The following is an 18,325-nucleotide window of genomic DNA, read 5'->3' on the forward strand; positions in this document are numbered from 1 at the left end:
AAAAAAAAAAAAGCAAATCTCATACATTTTATACTCTACAGCTGGCAATTTTTTTTTAATTGTAAACACATTAAGAGAAAAACAATTTTATAGTATACTGTCCCTTTAAGGGCTAGATTACAAGCAACGCGCTCTTTAGTGCTTTCACTCGTGCAGTCAAATACATGGCCATATACATTTGAACCCTTATAAACATGTTTTATTTTATTATATGAATATTTTTTCATCAGATAGTATTTATATGCGTGTAACAGTTTATTTTAATGTATTTATGTTGTGTTTGGTGCAACTTTTATTTTAGCCCTAACCCTTTACGCAAGGTCTTCAGTCACGCTAACCTGACATACGTTAAACTTGATTTCGCACAATCAAACTTTACTTTCAACTTGTAATAAGCGTACCATATTAACGCACCCACAAAATTTTAATAGCACACGCGTGCAAACATTAGCGCACAACTTGTTATCTAGACCTAAATTGTTAGTATGATATACTGTATATACACATACAGAGGCTTAATCCTGAATGAATATACTGTACCATCAGATAACACAGATTATGGTTAAAATACGTCACAGATGTGAGACAGTAAACATCCAGCAACCATCATATTACTGACGTCAGTACATATGTAAACAAACTGTTCGCAAAAACAGATGTCCTGAATCAAAACATGAATAAGTAAACAAGACAGATAAAGAAAGCATCAAGGAAAGGCTACTCGAGGGAAGTATAGAGCAATAGCAATTACAATAATGCACTGGTAGCTGCACAGTAGTTTACATTTAGTTTGTCCTTCAGAACATTTCAATTCAACTCTTGACTGGCTGGAAAAAAAAAAGTAAAAATCTGTCAGTTTACCTAAAACTGAAGTAAATTGGATGAGTATTTTTTTTTTTTTTTTAGTTATTATGATGTGTAAAAATTACTTTTCCCAAATGGCAAAATGCACATTTTTAGATGAGGCTACAGCCTCAACGGCTTCAGCAATTATCTTGAAATTTGGTATTGAGGTACAGCTTAATTTGGTTAGAAACCTCTCAGTAGCTATAGAAATATAAAGGTTCAACATTTGTTTTTTTGGGAAATTCAGATGTATATTGGAATAAAAATGGCAAACCTCCTTATTTTTTGAATGGGAAGTTTTTAATTGTGTATTTTCAGAACTTGTATTTTGATTTCAAATGTTCTGAAGATCTGAAATAAGTCATAAGGTGATTTTGGAAGCTACTACAAACTAAATTTTACTATATGGCATTTATGAAAGAAATCGTACATTTTAGCATAGTGGTAAGAAACTACACAGACCAAACAATATAAAAAAATCAGCTTTTAAGGCCAGAAAGTAGATTTTCTTATGGATTTTTTCATACTAAAAACAATAAATATTATAGTAATGTATCATTTGATACTTATATGCCTGAAACCTATTGTCAGCCATATAGAATCAGTCCAGGACTAGACCCAATTGCTAGAGTGAATATATATTACACACACTAGCACACTGAGAAAAATCCAGGATGTGACCCACTCAGGAAAAGGAAAGCAATAATGCAGGAGATAAAGAACAGCGTACTCACAGAAGATGCAGGACCACGGGAAAGCTGAATACTGAATTGTGGGAGACAGGCTGATGAAAGCTGGCAAAGCAAAGAACAAAAAGTCTGAAAGGGGCTACAGAGAGAAATACGATAGGGTGGTCAAGCAAGGAAGAGGTCGGTATCACTTTAAGACAGGCAGAGGATAATCTGTTAGAATGGTCAGGCAAAGCAGAGTTCAGTATCACTTTAAGGCAGGCAGAGGATAATCCGTTAGAGTGGTCAGGCAAAACAGAGGTCAGTATCACTTTAAGGCAGGCAGAGGATAATCCATTAGAGTGGTCAAGCAGAGCAGAGGTTAATATCACTTTAAGACAGGCAGAGGGCAATCCGTTAGAATGGTCAGGCAAGGTAGAGGTTAAAGTCACTTTAGGCAGGTTGAGGGCAATTCGATAGAATGGTCAGGCAAAGCAAAGGTCAGGATAACTTTAGGTTGAGCGTAAACTCACAGAATACAGCAAGGAGCCAGGAAGCAGGAAAACAATCCAACAAACGGGCGCAGAGGCACAGTCCCGCTAGAGATTTAAAGACCCGCCTGACATCATCAGAGCGGGTCGACAGAGAGACCGCGTCATATTACTAGGCAACGTGACACTACAGAGGTGATCAGATGGATCCGGGAGTTGCAGTGACACAGCAATGATCGGAATCATGACACCTATAAAGCGAATTGAACTTTATCAGCAATTGGTTAAAACACAAATAAATCTATAGTGCAGACAATTTGTAGAAAGAACTTACCTGCTTCTATGGTGAGCTAATGCAATAATTATTAAAGAATTTTTAACCCACCATGTGGAATTTACACAACAAACATATACAGATATATACAAAAAAATATATGGGTACTTTTAGATAATGCTAAGTCGCTAACTGTATTTAATCTCAAAATATCATTAAAAACTTGTTAAAAACAAAGCGAGGAACAAATGTATACCTTAAGCTACTGTGTGGAGCTTATTTATTGCATAGTGGAGCTGGGAGAGCGAGACTTACGAGTGTGAATGTTTCTGTATACACGCACCTAGATTACGAGTTTTGCGTTAACAGGGGTGCGGTGCTAACGAGCAGTTTAAGCTCACCGCTCACTTGCAGACAACGCTGGTATTACGGGTTTTTAGAAACCCGGCGTTAACCGCAAAAAAGTGAGCGAAGAGCAAAATTTAGCTCCACATCTCACCTCAATACCAGCGCTGCTTACGCTAGCGGTGAGCTGGTAAAACGTGCTTGTGCGCGATTTCCCCATAGGAATCAATGGGGGAGAGCCAGCTGAAAAAAGACTAACACCTGCAAAAAAGCAGCGTAAAGCTCCTAACGCAGCCCCATTGATTCCTATGGGGAAATAAAATTTATGTTTACACCTAATACCCTAACATGAACCCCGAGTCTAAACACCCCTAATCTTACACTTATTAACCCCTAATCTGCCGCCCCCGACATCGCTGACACCTACATTATATTATTAACCCCTAATCTGCCGCTCTGGACACCGCTGCCACCTACATTACACTTATGAACCCCTAATCTGCCGCCCCCGACATTGCCGACACCTACATTATATTATTAACCCCTAATCTGCTGCTCCGGACACCGTCGCCACCTACATTATACTTATGAACCCCTAATCTGCTGCCCCCAACATCGCCGAACTCTACATTTTATTTATTAACCCCTAATCTGCCGCCCCCAATGTCGCCACAACCTAACTACATTTATTAACCCCTAATCTGCCACCCACGTCGCCGCCACTATAATAAACATATTAACCCCTAAACCTAAGTCTAACCCTAACACCCCCTAACTTAAATATAATTTAAATAAATCTTAATAAAATTACTACAATTAACTACATAATTCCTATTTAAAACTAAATACTTACCTATAAAATAAACCCTAAGCTAGCTACAATATAACTAATAGTTACATTGTAGCTAGCTTAGGGTTTATTTTTATTTTACATGCAAGTTTGTATTTATTTTAAGTAGGTACAATATTTATTAAATAGTTATTAACTATTTAATAACTACCTAGTTAAAATAAATTCAAATTTACCTGTAAAATAAAACCTAACCTAAGTTACAATTACACCTAACACTACACTATAATTAAATTAATTACCTAAACTAAATACAATTAATTACAATTTAAAAAAAATATCTAAAGTATGAAACCCCCCCCACTAAATTACAGAAAATAATAAAATAATTACAAGATTTTTAAACTAATTACACCTAATCTAATCCCCCTAACAAAATAAAAAATCCCCCAAAATAAAAAAGAGCCCTACCCTACACTAAATTACAAATAGCCCTTAAAAGGACCTTTTGCAGGGCATTGCCCCAAAGTAATCAGCTCTTTTACCTGTAAAAAAAAAGTACAAATACACCCCCAACATTAAAACCCACCACCCACACAACCAACCCTACTCTAAAACCCACCCAATCCCCCATTAAAAAACCTAACACTAATCCCTTGAAGATCACCCTACCGTGAGATATCTTCACCCAAACGGGCAGAAGAGGTCCTCCAGATGGGCAGAAGTCTTCATCCAGACGGCATATTCTATCTTCATCCATCCGGCGCGGAGCGGGTCCATCTTCAAGACATCCGACGCGGAGCATCCTCTTCATCCGACGGCCGACGACTGAATGAAGGTTCCTTTAAGTGATGTCATCCAAGATGGCCTCACTTCAATTACGATTGGCTGATAGAATTCTATCAGACAATCGTAATTAACGTAGAAAAAATCCTATTGGCTGATGCAATCAGCCAATAGGATTGAACTTCAATCCTATTGGCTGATCCAATCAGCCAATAGGATTGAGCTGGCATTCTATTGGCTGTTCCAATCAGCCAATAGAATGCCAGCTCAATCCTATTGGCTGATTGCATCAGCCAATAAGATTTTTTTCTACCTTAATTCCGATTGGCTGATAGAATTCTATTAGCCAATCGGAATTGAAGGGATGCCAGTTTGTAATTTAGTGTAGGGTAGGGCTTTTTTTTTTATCTTGGGGGGCTTTTTATTTTGCTAGGGAGATTAGATTAGGTGTAATTAGTTTAAAAATCTTGTAATTATTTTATTATTTTCTGTAATTTAGTGTTTGTTGTTTTTTGGACAGGTAAATTTGTATTTATTTTATCTAGGTAGTTATTAAATAGTTAATAACTATTTAATAAATATTGTACCTAGTTAAAATAAATACAAACTTGCATGTAAAATAAAAATAAACCCTAAGCTAGCTACAATGTAACTATTAGTTATATTGTAGCTATCTTAGGGATTATTTTATAGGTAAGTATTTAGTTTTAAATAGGAATAATTTAGTGAATTGTAGTAATTTTATTTAGATTTATTGTAATTATATTTAAGTTAGGGGGGTTAGGGTTAGACTTAGTTTAGGGGTTAATACATTTAATATAGTGGCGGCGACGTTGGGGCGACAGATTAGGGGTTAATAAATGTAGGTAGGTGTCGGTGATATTAGGGCAGGCAGATTAGGGGTTAATAATATTTAAATAGTGTTTGCGAGGCGGGAGTGCAGCGGTTTAGGGGTTAATATGTTTATTATAGTGGCGGCGATGTCCGGTTCGGCAGATTAGGGGTTAAAAAATTTATTTTAGTGTTTGCAATGTGGGGGGGCCTCGGTTTAGGGGTTAAAAGGTTTTATTAACGTTGTAGTTTAAAACTCTTTACTACTGACTTTAAAAAGCGGTACCAGGCTTGACAGGAGAGAGTGTAACGCTCACTTTTTGGCAGACTCGTAATACCGGCGCTATGCAAGTCCCATTGAAAATATAGGATACGCAATTGACGTAAGTGGATTTGCGGTATTTCCGAGTCTGGCCAAAAAAGTGAGCGGTACACCTGTACCTGCAAGACTCGTAATACCAGCGGGTATTGGGACCTCTTAACGCTGCTTTTTAACCCTAACGCACAACTCGTAATCTAGCCGATCGTTTGTTAATGATACTAATGTTGCTTATATGCGATTAGTGCAACGTAATGATGAAAGTATATCCATTAAACAGAATTGTGTAAGAGCAGTTGTTTTAAATCAAGAATAGTGTTAATAGCAAGAAATCAGCTGTAACGGGGTCTAGCCTGAGAAGCTTGCAGGCAGGAGGCTACCTTTGAGCACCTAGGTGTGACTGCTGTTATGTTTAAGAGGCTGCTTCTTGGGTGGTAACTGGCCATAGAACAAGCTATTATGCTGTTGAGGTTGAGCGTTTCTCTGATTTTATTTATTCCTTCCTATAACCCCTGAGATTGTGTGAATTTAATACCGTTTTCTTTAAATGAATATCTTGTAGTCTCATATCTCCCGGTCCTGTGGTTTGTTTGTTTTTAACCTTTTTTGGACCTGAAGCCATGGCTATAAAGCAAGGGAGCTATGCAATATATAAGCTCCACACAGTAGCTATAGGTATCCATTTGTTCCACGCTTTGATTTTAATGAGTTTTTAATGATATTTTGAGATAAATAAAGTTAGTGTTGGCTAAAAGTACCCATAATTTTTTTCTTTATATATCTGTCTATGGTGGGCTAAGTTTTTAAATTGAAAACTGGTAAAGTCATGATCAGGACAGCTCAGGAGATTGAACACTATTCTGAGATGAGTCTCACAGGTTCAAATTAAACTTAAAGGGAAAGTCTACTTAAAAATTTTAATTTAAAAAAAAAAATAGATTATGGCCTCTAGTTATGAAGCTCTGGACGTACCTGCCATCGCCGGCCCCAATACACTCGCCTAAGCTCGCTTCACATCGCCACCGCGAACCTGAATACGTTCACCAAAGTTATCAAAAAAGCTGTCAAAAAGCCGCGCACCAAGTACGGGGCGATGAGCAGCGGACTGTGATAGTTATCACTCATCCGATCTTGCTGCTCTTCGGCTTTTTTACAGCTTTATTGATAAGCTGTCACTAAGCACTCACACTATACTATACTGTTCTACCCCCTATACCGGTGCCCCCGGAGCCCCCCGCAACTAAATAAAGTTATTAACCCCTAAACCGCCGCTCCTAGACCCCGCCACAACTATAATAAATATATTAACCCCTAAACCGCCGCTCCCAGACCCCGCCGCCACCTACATAATACCTATTAACCCCTATCCTGCCCCCCCTATACCGCCACCACCTCTAATAAAGTTATTAACCCCTATCTTGCGGATCCCGGACCCCGCCACAACTAAATAAATTGTTTAACCCCTAAACCGCCGCTCCCGGACCCGGCCTCTAACCTATATTAAACTTATTAACCCCTAATCTGCCCCCCCTACACCGTCGCCACCTATAATAAATTTATTAACCCCTATCCTGCCCCCCCTACACCGCCGCAACCTATAATAAAATTATTAACCCCTAAACCTAAGTTTTTTTATTTATTTTTTTATTTAATATTTTTATTGAGGTTGTGCGATAACATTGCAACTTAAATATAACATCACATCAGTAAAACAAATATAGATGGTACATTTCAATTTAACAACTTTTGGAAGATAAAGTTCTCAATATAACAAATCTTATAGGAGAAACTGGGACCTCTTTTTCTTAATTAGCAGTGGGAGTGATAATTTTTGGACCTATAAACTTAGAATGGTTTAGCAATTGATATGTTAAATAAAAACAAAAATGAGAATACAGATCTGCTATGTAAATAATAGGGTAGGACATATGGGTATAGGTGGATTGCGGCATAGGCAAGAGAAGCCGCATGAGCAGCCCTCCTAAAAGAGGAGGTTCATTATGAAGGTGGGGGGCGGAGGTGGAAACTTTTATACGATGGATAAGATATATACCTAAGGAGGCTATTAAAATATAGGAGTATCATAGGCAGATGAAGTAAACCTCAGACAGCAGCTGCGAATATAACATACTTAGTGTTTAGTCATTAAATGCGCAATACAAGCGCCTTAAAGGGACAGTCAACACCAGAATTTTTGTTGTTTTAAAAGATAGATAATCCCTTTATTACCCATTCCCCAGTTTTGCATAACCAAAACAGTTATAATAATACACTTTTTACCTCTGTGATTACCTTGTATCTAAGCATCTTCTGACAGCCCCCTGATCACATGACATTTTATTTATTATCTATTGACTTTCATTTTAGCCAATTAGTGCAGTGTCTGCCACAATCCACGGGCGTGCTCACAATGTTATCTATAGGGTTTACCTGAACTAGCTCTCCCCTGCTGTGAAAAGCAAATACAAAAGCATGTGATTAGAGGCGGCCTTCAAGGGCTTAGAAATTATCATATGAGCCTTCCTAGGTCTAGCTTTCAACTAAGAATACCAAAAGAACAAAGCAAAATTGGTGATAAAAGTAAATTGGAAAGTTGTTTAAAATGACATGCCCTATTTAAAACATGAAAGTTTTTTTTTGGACTTAACTGTCCCTTTAAGTAGCCCATTTAGATTAAAATATGGGAAACATCATAGGTGTACAAACTATGGGTGTAGGCAGAGGTGGAGTGTGGGAACTAAGATGAGACCCTTATAATATAAACCGCCTCTAATTATGGAAGACAAATTAGATACTAGCAACGGAGGAATAGTATTATTATAAGAAATGGAGTAAGACAATTGAGTTTGAGATAATAGCTACAATGCTATATACAATAAATGTTAGGGCGCCGCCTCGGCCGCTGGCTACGCCTATGCTATAGGGAAACAGGGCTCAGTATTCAAAGTATCTAAAAGCTGAACAACAGCAGCCATATAAGATAGATAGGCCAATGTGTTATATGCTTAATTAGCTTAATCTAGTTCTCACATAAGAGTAACACTGTCCTAAAACACTTCTCTTAAACTAAGCTAAACTAAACTATCCCTATAATCTCATAAACTATAGTATCTTACTTTATATGGAGACAGCATACAACTCAGGGATCTCAGCATATGTTATCCTGAAGCACAGTGAGGAGAGATGTGTAGATGGTTTATGTGTCAGCTTACACAGGTGAGTATATTAGCTTACAAATAGATAAGCGAACATATGTGACAATAAAGAAATACATATCTCAGTATGCCAAATACATTGCGTAAAAGACATTATATGCAGAGTGAAAAAATCATTTAAAACATATATGAACTGATAACATTTTCATCAAATTAACCTGGATTTCTCCAGTCAGACTGCAGGAATATCAGCAAACATAGTCAAGCTCAAACAGTCACTAGGACTTAAAAGATTTTCAGCAAGCATAGAGAACTCATTGAATTGTAAGGGGATCAAAATCACTGTGGCATAGCGGAGAGTTAAGTTCAAAGGTGAGAGGAGCAAGAGTCTGTAGAGCCGTAATTATTACAATCCCTAGAGAGCCAAGTGTAGATCGCTAGGCACTGCTATTCTCCTGTCACAGAATAAGATCTACCCCACTCCGGTTTTAAGCATAGAAGTGCAGGAATGAAGAGATACACTGGAATGTGCAGAGCGACTCCCCATTAGGCTGTATCCGACAGTGGCAGCAGTATGCTTGAGCTCAGTCACTCTTATCCTCACTCCACGGGGCAAAGGGAGGACTCCATCAAGATGGCCGCGGTCTGTAGACATCAAGCACCCCTCAGCTGTAGGCAAGTTTGGGAATGAAGGCTGGGTGTTTCCGCAATCTAGAATCTCGCCGGGCATCTGTGGGTCAGAGTTTATGATGGGAGAGTCGCCTTTCAGCTCCCCTACCAGTGCGCACAGCTCTCGGTTAGATTTTCCACTATAATGACATTCGGGTAATTCACCGCGTAGTGTGAAGTCAGCGAGGTAACACCAGGTTCCAGAGAGTGGTATATCAATGGCACTGTTCCGCTCCAAGAAAGTGTCCGCACTAGTTAGACCAAGGACATCAGATGTAAGATCGTTAGGCATAGTACAGTTCACCAATAGTGTTGCTTCCATTCTAGCATAGTGACTTTGTATAAGCTGCGCCACAGCCGCTACCCATCCGTTTAGAGTCTCCATCTCGGTCATATTCGAAAAAAGGCTCCAGCAGCCAGAGATATCCAATTAATCTCTTACAGGGTCTTTTGGGATTAGTGCAGATCCAAGGATCCTCTTGCAATATGAGGGAATTTAACCTTAGAGGTAAATAAACGGTATTTTGAACTTATAGGAGCCAGGAGCTCCATGCATACACGTCCAGCTCCCTTGGCAGTTGGCTCCGCCCCCCCTAAACCTAAGTTTAACACTAACCCTAACACCCCCCTAACTTAAATATTAATTAAATAAATCTAAATAAATATTACTCTTATTAAATTAGTTATTCCTATTTAAAACTAAATACTTACCTATAAAATAAACCCTAATATAGCTACAATATTACTAATAATTACATTGTAGCTATCTTAGGTTTTATTTTTATTTTACAGGCAACTTTGTATTTATTTTAACTAGGTACAATAGTTATTAAATAGTTATTAACTATTTAATAACTACCTAGCTAAAATACTTACAAAATTACCTGTAAAATAAATCCTAACCTAAGTTACAATTAAACCTAACACTACACTATCATTAAATAAATTAAATTAATTAACTACAAGTAGCTACAATTAAATGCAATTAAATAAACTAACTAAAGTACAAAAACAAACAAACATTAAATTCCAGAAAATAAAAAAAGATTACAAGAATTTTAAACTAATTACACCTAATCTAAGCCCCCTAATAAAATAATAATAAAAAAAAATAATAATAAAAGTCCCTACCCTAAACTAAATTACAAAGTAACCAGCTCTTTTACCAGCCCTTAAAAGGGCTTTTTGCTGGGCATACCCCAAAGTAATCAGCTCTTTTGCCTGTAAAAAAAAATACAACCTCCCCCCAACATTAAAACCCACCACCCACATACCCCTACTCTAACCCAAACCCCCCTTAAATAAACCTAACACTACCCCCCTGGATCTCCCTACCTTGAGTTGTGTGTTCACCCAGCCGGGCGGAAGTCTTCATCCAAGGGGCGCTGAAGATGTCTTCCATCCGATAGAAGTATTTATCCAAAAAGCGCTGAAGAGGTCTTCCATCCGATAGAAGTCTTCATCCAGGCGGCGTCTTCAATCTTCATCCATCCGGAGCGGAGCGGAGCCATCTTCAAAGCAGCTGACACTGAGCCATCCTCTTCCACCGACGCCTACTCGCCGAATGAATATTCCTTTAAGTGATGTCATCCAAGATGGCGTCCCTCGAATTCCGATTAGCTGATAGGATTCTATCAGCCAATCGGAATTAAGGTAGGAAAAATCTGATTGGCTGATCCAATCAGCCAATCAGATTGAGCTCGCATTCTATTGGCTGATTGGAACAGCCAATAGAATGCGAGCTCAATCTGATTGGCTGATTGGATCAGCCAATCGGATTGAACTTCGATCTGATTGGCTGATTGAATCAGCCAATCAGATTTTTCCTATCTTAATTCCGATTGGCTGATAGAATCCTATCAGCCAATCGGAATTCGAGGGATGCCATCTTGGATGGCTCCGCGTCGGCTGCTTTGAAGATGGTTCCGCTCCGCTCCGGATGGATGAAGATTGAAGACGCCGCCTGGATGAAGACTTCTATCGGATGGAAGACCTCTTCAGTGCCCCTTGGATGAAGACTTCTATCGGATGGAAGACATCTTCAGCGCCCCTTGGATGATGACTTCAGCCCGGCTGGGTGAACACGACTCAAGGTAGGGAGCTCTTCAGGGGGGTAGTGTTAGGTTTATTTAAGGGGGGTTTGGGTTAGAGTAGGGGTATGTGGGTGGTGGGTTTTAATGTTGGGGGGGTTGTATTTTTTTTTACAGACAAAAGAGCTGATTACTTTGGGGCATGCCCCGCAAAAAGCCCTTTTAAGGGCTGGTAAAAGAGCTGGTTACTTTGTAATTTAGTTTAGGGTAGGGACTTTTATTATTTTTTTTATTTTTTTTATTTTATTAGGGGGCTTAGATTAGGTGTTATTAGTTTAAAATTCTTGTAATCTTTTTTATTTTCTGTAATTTAGTGTTTGTTTTTTTGTACTTTAGTTAGCTTATTTAATTGTATTTAATTGTAGCTACTTGTAGTTAATTAATTTAATTTATTTAATGATAGTGTAGTGTTAGGTTTAATTGTAACTTAGGTTAGGATTTATTTTACAGGTAATTTTGTAAGTATTTTAGCTAGGTAGTTATTAAATAGTTAATAACTATTTAATAACTATTGTACCTAGTTAAAATAAATACAAAGTTGCCTGTAAAATAAATATAAATACTAAGATAGCTACAATGTAATTATTAATTACATTGTAGCTAGCTTAGGGTTTATTTTACAGGTAAGTATTTAGTTTTAAATAGGAATAATTTATTTAATGATAGTGTAGTGTTAGGTGTAATTGTAACTTAGGTTAGTTTTTATTTTACAGGTAAATTTCACTTTATTTTATCTAGGTAGCTATTAAATAGTTAATAACTATTTAATAGCTATTGTACCTAGCTAAAATAAATTTAAATTTGCCTGTAAAATAAAAATAAATCCTAAAATAGCTACAATATAATTATTAGTAATATTGTAGCTATATTAGGGTTTATTTTATAGGAAAGTATTTAGTTTTAAATAGGAATAACTAATTTAATAAGAGTAATATTTATTTAGATTTATTTAATTAATATTTAAGTTAGGGGGTTGTTAGGGTTAGTGTTAGACTTAATCAACCTGAATCAACCTCGCCACAAATACGCTGCGGAATTCCAGCGTATTTGAGGTTGACGGCTTGATAACTAGAGGCCAATGCCTTTACTACCCATTCCCCAGCTTTGCAGAACCAACATTGTTATATTAAGATACTTTATAACCTTTAAACCTCTACATTTCTGCCTGTTTCTAAACCCCTGAAGGCCGCCTTTATCTCAGTGCGTTTTTAGATCTTTTCACAGCAAGACACGGCTTGTTCATGTGTGCCATATAGATACCATTGTGCTCACTCTTGTGGAGTTATTCATGAGTCAGCACTAATTGGCTAAAATGCATGTTTGTAAATAGCACTGAGATAAGAGGGCAGTCTGCAGAGGCTTAAATTTAAGGTAACCACAGAGGTAAAAAGTATATTAATATAACTGGGGAATGGGGAATGGGTAATAAAGAGATTACCTATATTTTTAAACAATACATATTTTGAAGAAGACTGTCCCTCTAATGCATTTAATATTATTCTTTAAAAAAAACTTTAAAGGGACATAAACCCCAAACATTTTCTTTCATGTTTCAGGTAATGTGTAAAATTTTTAAAAAACACTTCACAATTTACTGTTAGTATGAATTTTACTTGCACATGAGAGCAATATATCGCTGCAGTTTTATAACTATGTTATACATTTGCAAGACCTCCAGGTGGCAGCACTGTTTCCTGTCATGCACTGCTACAGAAAAGTGCACCCTACCCAAGACAAAGAGGATTACTTTAGAGACCATCCTGGTGTCATCTGATGATCATCAAACTACTTTAGAGGTCATTTGCACATCATCAGACATCATCAGGCTTGAAAAGACATCATCCTTTTGTTTAAAAAGTCATCAGCTAAGGTTAACAATTCTGGGTGATAACTTCAGAAAGATTAGCAGATTACCTGACTGATTACTTCACAAGCATGAACAGCAAGTGAATGAATCTAACGTTGTCTCACTTAAATATTTAAGCCTGAGCGCAAACTTCAGGATGGCTTCTGATGACTAGTCTGGGGTCATCCATTACTTGAGAATGACTCCAGGAAGATAATCCTTTTTGACTAGGGTACCTATCTAGATGTCTCTAGATGTCTCTTCAAGAATACTATTAGAACAAAGTCAATTTGATAATAGAAGAAAATATGAAACATTTTTTAAAATATTATGCTCTGTCTGAATTACGAAAGAATCATTTTGGGTTTTATGTCCATTTAAATACTGTAGATCTGCATATTCAATAAGTGCAAAATAAACAGAGAAGGCAACAGCACTGAATTTTAAATGAGCAGATTTTTTTTCTGAAATCACTTCAGTTTGCCATCCCCCTGTATCACGTGACAGCCTTCAGCCAATTACTCAGCTAAAACTTGGGCATAAGTATGTAGTCACTGTGAAATCTTGCACATGTTCTGCAGTAGTGCCTCAAAAAGTGTGCATATAAAAAAACTGTGCACAATTAAAATGGAAAGTCTCTGAAAACTGTGGGGTATATTTATGTAAATGCGAGCGGACATGATACGAATTAATGTTTCATGTCCGCTGCACATCGATAAATGCCGACAGCATACACTGTCTGCATTTATCATTGCACCAACAGTTCTTGTGAACTGCTGGTGCAATGCCGCCCCCTGCAGATTCGTGGCCAATCAGCCGCTAGCAGGGGGTGTCAATCAACCCGATCATATTCGATCAGGGTTGATTTTTGTCCGCGGCCTCAGAGCAGGAGGACAGGTTATGGAGCAGCGGTCTTTAGACCTCTGCTTCATAGCTTCTGTTAGGCTCGCCGGAAACAAGGGGCATCAAGCTCCATATGGAGCTTGATAAATTGACCCCTGTGTGTCCTCATGTGTCAAAAACTTTAATTTTGACTTTAGCATCCCTTTACATAGTCATGTATCAGAGTTCAAACTGAACAATTTTCCATATCATGTTTAACATACAAACCACACAACAATCACACAAGAAAGAGGTTATTATGGATTGTGAACCGGCTTGGAACTCAAAGGTTTTCTGCTTGAGAACAAGTGATACACCACATATAGCTCTACACTACTATGCTCTCCAACCATTCGGCTAGATTACAAGTTTTGCGTTAAGCTGAAAAAGCAGCGTTAACAGGTCCTAACGCTGCTTTTTCACTACCGCTGCTATTACGAGTCTTGCAGGTTTAGGGGCACCACACACTTCTTTGGCCTTACCGCAAAACGACTTACGTAAACTTCGTAAACCCTTTTTTCTATGGGACTTCCATAGCGCCGGTATTACGAGTCCTGGGAGGCCAAAAAGTGAGCGGTACACCCTCTACCTCCAAGATTCCTAACGCATTCTAAAGTCAGTAGTTAAGAGTTTTATGGTACAACGCCGTAGCATAAAACCCATAACTAAAGTAAGTAAACTAAAAAGTACGCAAACACCCATAAACTACCTATTAACCCCTAAACCGAGGCCCTCCTGCATCGCAAGTACTATAATAAAATGTTTAACCCCTAATCTGCCGCTCCGGACAGCGCCGCCACTATAATAAACATATTAACCCCTAAACCGCCGCACTCCCGCCTCACAAACACTAGTTAAATATTATTAACCCCTAATCTGCTATCCCTAACATCGCCGCCACCTACATTATACTTATTAACCCCTAATCTGCTGTCCCCACCACTATATTAAATGTATTAACCCCTAAATCTAAGTCTAACCCCAACCCTAACACCCCCTAACTTAAATATAATTTAAATAAATCTAAAGAAAATTACTATAATTAACTAAATTATTCCTATTTAAAACTAAATACTTACCTATAAAATAAACCCTAAGCTAGCTACAATATAACTAAGAGTTACATTGTAGCTATCTTAGGGTTTATTTTTATTTTACAGGCAAGTTTGTATGTATTTTAACTAGGTAGAATAGTTATTAAATAGTTATTAACTATTTACTAACTACCTAGCTAAAATAAATACAAATTGACCTGTAAAATAGAACCTAACCTGAGTTACACTAACACCTAACACTACACTAAAATTAAATAAATTAACTAAATTAAATTAAATACAATTAAATACAATTAAATAAATTAACTAAATTAACTAAATGAAATTAGCTAAATCACTAAGAAACCCCCCACTAAATTACAGAAAATAAAAAACAAATTACAGATCATTAAACTAATTACACCTAATCTAATAGCCCTATCAAAATAAAAAAAGCCCCCCCAAAGTAAAAAAAAACCCTAGCCTAAACTAAACTATCAATAGCCCTTAAAAGGGCCTTTTGCAGGGCATTGCCCCAAAGTAAACAGCTCTTTTACCTGTAAAAAAAAATACAAATAACCCCCCCAACAGTAAAACCCACCACCCACACAACCAACCCCCCAAATAAAAGCCTAACTAAAAAAAACTAAGCTCCCCATTGCCCTGAAAAGGGCATTTGGATGGGCATTGCCCTTAAAAGGGCATTTAGCACTATTGCAGCCCAAAGCCCTAACCTAAAAAATAATCCCACCCAATACACCCTTAAAAAAACCTAACACTAACCCCCTGAAGATCGACTTACTGTTCTGAAGACCGGACATCCATCCTCAAGGAAGCGGCAGAAGTCTTCATCCAACCGGGCTGAAGTCCTCAACGAAGCCGGGACAAGTCTTCATCCAAGCCGGGCTAAGTGGTCCTCCAGACGGGCAGAAGTCTTCATCCAGACGGCATCTTCTATCTTCATCCATCCGACGCGGAGCGGCTCCATCTTCAAGACATCCGACGCGGAGCATCCTCTTCATCCGGAGTCTTCTTACTGAATGAAGGTTCCTTTAAATGACATAATCCAAGATGGTGTCCCTTTGATTCTGATTGGCTGATAGAATTCTATCAGCCAATCGGAATTAAGGTAGAAAAAATCCTATTGGCGGATGCAAGGATTGAGCTCGGATTCTATTGGCTGATTGGAACAGCCAATAGAATGTGTCATTTAAAGGAACCTTCATTCAGTAAGAAGACTCCAGATGAAGAAGATGCTCCGCGTCGGATGGATGAAGATAGAAGATGCCGTCTGGCTGAAGACTTCTGCCCGTCTGGAGGACCACTTCGCCCAGCTTGGATGAAGACTTCTCCCGGCTTCATTGAAGACTTCGGCCCGGTTGGATGAAGACTTCTGCCGCTTCCTTGAGGATGGATGTCCGGTCTTCAGAACAGTAAGTCAACCTTCAGGGGGTTAGTGTTAGGTTTTTTTAAGGGTGTATCGGGTGGGTTTTATTTTTAGGTTAGGGCTTTGGGCCGCAAAAGAGCTAACTGCCCTTTTAAGGGCAATGCCCATCCAAATGCCCTTTTCAGCTTAGGTTTTTTTAGTTAGGTTTTTATTTGGGGGTTTGTTGTGTGGGTGGTGGGTTTTACTGTGGGTTTTACTGTTGGGGGGTGTTTGTATTTTTTTTTTACAGGTGAAAGAGCTGATTTCTTTGGGGCAATGCCCTGCAAAAGGCCCTTTTAAGGGCTATTGGTAGTTTAGTTTAGGCTAGGGTTTTTTTTATTTTGGAGGGCTTTTTTTATTTTGATAGGGCTATTAGATTAGGTGTAATTAGTTTAAATATCTTGTAATTTGTTTATTATTTTCTGTAATTTAGTGGGGGTTTTTGTACTTTAGCTAATTGTATTTAATTGTATTTAATTTAGGTCATGTATTTAATTCATATTTAATTTAGGGAATTAATTTAATTATAGTGTAGTGTTAGGTGTTAGTATAACTTAGGTTAGGTTTTATTTTACAGGTACTTTTGTATTTATTTTAGCTAGGTAGTTATTAGATAGTTAATAACTATTTAATAACTATTCTACCTAGTTAAAATAAATACAAACTTGTCTGTAAAATAAAAATAAACCCTAAGCTAGCTACAATGTAACTATTAGTTATATAGTAGCTATCTTAGGGTTTATTTTACAGGTAAGTATTTATTTTTAAATAGGAATTATTTAGGTAATAATATTAATTTTTATTTAGATGTATTGTAATTATATTTAAGTTAGGGGGTGTTAGGGTTAGGGTTAGACTTAGGTTTAGGGTTTAATACATTTAGTATAGTGGCGGCGACGTTGGGGGCGGCAGATTAGGGGTTAATAAATGCAGGTTTACCTTGACTAAGGCCCCAGTTTCAGCTGAAGAAAAACAGCCCCAAAGCATGATGCTGACACCACCATGCTTCACTGTGGTATGGTGTTCTTTTGGTTATATGCAGTGTTGTTTTTGCGCCAAACATATCTTTTGGAATTTTGGCCAAAAAGTTCAACTTTGGTTTCATCAGATCAGAACACCTTTTGCAACATGCTTTTGGGAAACCTCAAATGTGTTTTTGCAAAATTTAGCTGGGCTTGGATGTTTTTTTGTAAGAAAAGGCTTCCGTCTTGCCACTCTACCCCATAGCCCAGACATATGAAGAATACGGGCGATTGTTGTCCCATGTACCACACAGCCAGTACTTTCCAGATATTCCTGCAGCTCCTTTAATGTTGCTGTAGGCCTCTTGGCAGCCTCCCAGACCAGTTTTCTTCTTGTCTTTTCATCAATTTTGGAGGAACATCCAGTTCTTGGTAATGTCACTGTTGCACCATATTTTCTTCACTTGATGATGACTGTCTTCACTGTGTACCATGGTATATCTAATGCCTTGGAAATTCTTTTGTGCCTTTCTCCTGACTGATACCTTTTAACAATGAGATCCCTCTGATGCTTTAGAAGCTCTCTGCGGACCATGGCTTTTGCTGTAGGATGCGACTAACAAAATGTCAGGAAAGACCTACTAGAACAGCTGAACTTTATTTGGGGTTAATAAGAGGCACTTTAAATGATGACAGGTGTGTACTGACTCCTATTTAACATGATTTTGAATGTGATTGCTTAATTCTGAACACAGCTACATCCCCAGTTATAAAAGGGTGTTCACGCTTATGCAACCATATTATTTTATTTTTTTATTTTTATTTCCCTTTACCTAAAAGATTTCAGTTTGTTTTTCAAATGAGTTGTACAGTTTATAGGTCACATTAAAGGTGGAAAAAGTTCTGAAATG

Source organism: Bombina bombina, unplaced genomic scaffold (assembly GCF_027579735.1).
Source record: "Bombina bombina isolate aBomBom1 unplaced genomic scaffold, aBomBom1.pri scaffold_827, whole genome shotgun sequence".
Taxonomy (NCBI): domain Eukaryota; kingdom Metazoa; phylum Chordata; class Amphibia; order Anura; family Bombinatoridae; genus Bombina; species Bombina bombina.